Below are 4,170 nucleotides of genomic sequence, written 5' to 3'. Positions count from 1 at the left end.
TTTTGTGGTTGTAGATTATGGTGGTTCAGTGATGTGCAAATGCTTATGGATCTTCTTGTGGTACTTCATTAATGTGCAAATGCTTACGAATGTTTATGTGGTAGTTCATTCATGTGCTAATGCTTAGCTATGTTCGTCTGGTACTTGTCATGTAGGCGATCATACCACTAGGCTCCTCTGATCTTTCTACTCCATCTGTCAATGCTTATGAATCCATGTTTGCACCCGGACGTGCCATGTTTTGGCAACCAAAGATGTCCGAGTTTGTGCCAAACCGCTTGGTTGAGCTTGTAAATGCAGGCATCTGCTTTAACCTAGGATTCAAAGAGGCAGTTATGAAAAATGTAGCTGATGATATTATTACATTCATTGACATACATGTGAGCACTCTTCAGGTCTATAACCACATCAGAAAGTGGAGGACCAAGTAAAACGTCATAAGCAAGATCAAATCCGATCGCAGTCTCCAGTGGAGCGAACATGTTTGTTGCTTCTATCTTAGAGATGAAGAGAGGCTTCAAGAGTACCTGAAGGTAGGAGTTCCTTTCTTGATCTTCCAGTAGCTCATTGTCATCTGCCAGGACACCTGCTCCTTGTGAGTTGCAGTGCTACCCGAGGCATCGTGAGTACGTCAACACCCTGATCACGAACTATGCTTAGATGAAACAATCTTCACACCCCGATTTGTCTGCAAGGAGTAGTTATACAACCTCACTTGCTAGTCAGGGCAGTGCAGACAACAAATAAGAGTATGACGAGTACCGTGCCGACAACAAAGAAGAGTATGCCATCGGAGAGGAGGACCTGGCTGCGCAAGTAGTTTGTTGCTTAGTGCTTCTGCTTCATTCTTCATCATCCTCTCGACGATGGTCATGATCTGCTGAAGAGATCATAAATATTTTAGGAGGTGGTCTCATATCCCTCCATTTGAGTGGCGAGGTTACCCAGTAGTGCTAACTGGATAACAACACATTCAACAACATTTAGTTCATCAGTGCTGGTAATACACAACAAGTAGTTACCCTATTGGGCGATGCATCACGAGTAAAGCAACTATATTTCGTGATGCATCACAGGTTCATCACATAAGGGATTAGTATATACCATCTCGAACAAGTTCATCATTACATACTGGGGATCAGGTTGCTCATGTCTACAATCAAACAAGGTGTGAGTTGTACCACCAGAGAAGAAAGATGTATGTGTAGGCACTTAAATAATGGGGTTGTCTTTCCTCTTCGCTGCAGAAAATGCCTTCACGGACAACCAAACGACTCGGTTGAAATAACCAAGTGGAGACCAGGCTACCAAACATGCCTTAGGTGAAGGATGCATATTCTCAAAGCATGCCGGCTGATAGGATTTGCATGCGTGACGTGTGATATGGAGTAGTTAATTCGAGCTAGGTTCTTTTGAGTAATGCTACACTTACGGGGAATATTTACGGAATACAGACCTACGGGGTGAGGTGGATGCACAGAATTGGTTCAGATTTTTTCCTCCCCTTGTTTTCAGGATCTTAAACCACCCAGCACACCACCACGTTAGCCCGTAGATAACAGCCCGTAAGATGTTTCCGTAGGTGTAGGATTATCGGGTTCTTTTGGTGCCGGTCGTACGGAGCGCCTGCTTCCAATGCAACGGCCTCCAACTGGTCCGATAGGTAGCAACTATCGGCGTCCGATCCGTAGCGTTCCCCGAATGAAAATGTACATAGGCTGGAATGGAAAGGGTAAGCTTAATTATTACTACGAGTTCCATCCTAAAGTTTAAGACTTAAAAGTTAAACTATGTTAAATTTAACTATGATTTGACCAAAAATCGTTAACATGCAAAATATAAAATAAATACTACAAGATAGATAATACAATATATATTCGTATTTTTTTTAAACGAGGCAAAAGCTTTGCCTATCTATTAATTAAGAAGAAAGGTGTCCAGTTAATTAGCGGAAAACCAGGCGAAAACCGATACTCGGGTGAAATCCAAACCAACACGGGCACACAAGGGCCCACGGATATATATTCATATGGTATCTATAAAATATGATATTTGTTGATAGATTATTCTAAAATTTTGGTCATACTTACTTGGTTTGACTTCTAAAAAATATAGACCTTGAGGTAGTGCTACCGTTTGTGATCTGAACAATACTATAAGAATTTTATAATGATAAGAAACACACTGCTGGGCTGCACCGACCAGCAGTCGAATCATATAGAAGTTGGCTGCACCGACCAGCAACCGAATCATCATCTAGAAGTTGGTTGTTGACGCAACATGGGGCTGCGAATTTTTTGCAGCTCTGCACGCTGTGCATGTAACATGGCCAAGAATTGGACTATTCCTCGTAAAATAATAACAATATGGGCTGCTTATTAAATAATATGTGCTTATTTAGCGGGCTTCTGTCATTCTCATTGGTTTCTTAAGTAAGATGTTTGCATAATGTGAAATACAAGTGTTGTGAAACAGATTAAGGGTATGACCCATTTTCTGCATGTTTTTTTTCCTTTGGCCAACGTGGCGTTAATGTTAAAATGCACATACACCGAAGTATGGCAGTGTATGGATGTTTGTATTGAGGCGGCATTGGATATTGAGGGATTCACGGCCGAATACCTCAATTTGAGTTGTTTGGATGTACTATACATTGGGGCCAGATATTCTGACTGAATATTGACCAGGCAGCTTGCTGTGGAGAGAGGTCGATCCCGAAAGACGAGCCCTAGAGGTAGACATCGCTTGGCATTCGAGAACTCTCACACGAGTCTCTTCCCCAACCCGACCGCCCCGACCTAGCGACGGCCTCCCTTTCGAATCGTGCAGCGCCTGCCGGTATATCTCGCCGACCGGCCCTTCCCTCGGCGTCCCCTGGTGACCACCCGCATTCTCCGCCCTTCCCTCGACCTCGCCCTCTGTTTGCCCTGCCTAATTGACCCACCCTCACAGGTCTCTCTGCAGGGCGTGAGTACCAGCGAGCAGGATGGGGAAAGCTCGATCCAAACCATCTGCGTCACGCGCAAGTAAATCTGATCCCCTTCCTGCCCCTATAGCTACCAAGGCCGGCCTTTGAGTCTGCCCTCCCGTCCCCAGTTCTCTGTGAAGTTCCTCTCACTATAGCTGCCAAGGCCGACCTTTGAGTCCGCCCTCCCGTCCTGTAATATCCCAGGTTTAGAGACGATCGAGGGGTAGATTTTAGAAAGGGATGTGCATTGCATTGTAATTTACGGGGAAATTTCGCGCTTTTAAAACAAAACTGCATCGAAGAGGGACAGGTTTCTCTCTCGACACCTTACAGGGTTAGGGTTTCGAGAGTGCGATGAACTTGTTCCTACTTATCTAAATTAGGGTTTTGAGAAGAGAGAAGTGATATTACATTGAAATCTTAAGTTGCATGATTGAATTATAAGTGAAGTTGTTTGAATGAATTCAAACCAAATTTGAATTTGAATTTCAAATTCAAACATCAAATGATTATCAAATAATTCAAACTAGAGATAATTTAACACACAATTATCATTAAGCAAGAACATAAATAATACAACAATTACATTGAGCTCAATAAGGAAAACTTGAGCTTTATTGATCATCACACACATAATACATTGTCTTTACAATATCCAGATTTGAATTATGGAATTACAACAAATTACAAGAATTGAATAAATAGAAAAAGAAAAAGGAAAATTACAAGTTATCTAAATAACCTAAACTACATTGTGAATTTCATGAAATCTTTGATCCTGATGATCTTGAATTCATCCTGATCAACACTTGATCCCTGCAAACAACACAACAACCAGATCATTAAGCCAAGTGGCAAAGCCACTTGGCAGGTTAGCAAACAAATGAAATGGAGGGGATATGATCAAGCTGCCGAGCTGATCTCTTCACCAGCACAAGTCCCAAGCTGGACTTGCACACACACACAACCAGGCAGCACACAAGGCTGTGTGCATGTGTAACACACACACACAGTTAGTCACCATGGAAAGAGGTAGTGCTGTCGACCAACAAGAGCAAGCCAGCAGCATATAAAAGCTTTTCACAGCCAAACCCTAGTCATTTGATTCAATCATCGGCAGAACTGAACTGGTAAGCCACCAAGAACACCAAGAACACCAAGAACAGCTAGAACAGATAGAACAGCCTCACTATTCAATCTAT

The sequence above is a fragment of the Lolium perenne genome, chromosome 3 (genome assembly GCF_019359855.2).
Source record: "Lolium perenne isolate Kyuss_39 chromosome 3, Kyuss_2.0, whole genome shotgun sequence".
Taxonomy (NCBI): domain Eukaryota; kingdom Viridiplantae; phylum Streptophyta; class Magnoliopsida; order Poales; family Poaceae; genus Lolium; species Lolium perenne.
The sequence above is the reverse complement of the archived record's forward strand: the minus strand, read 5'-3'. Positions refer to the sequence as shown.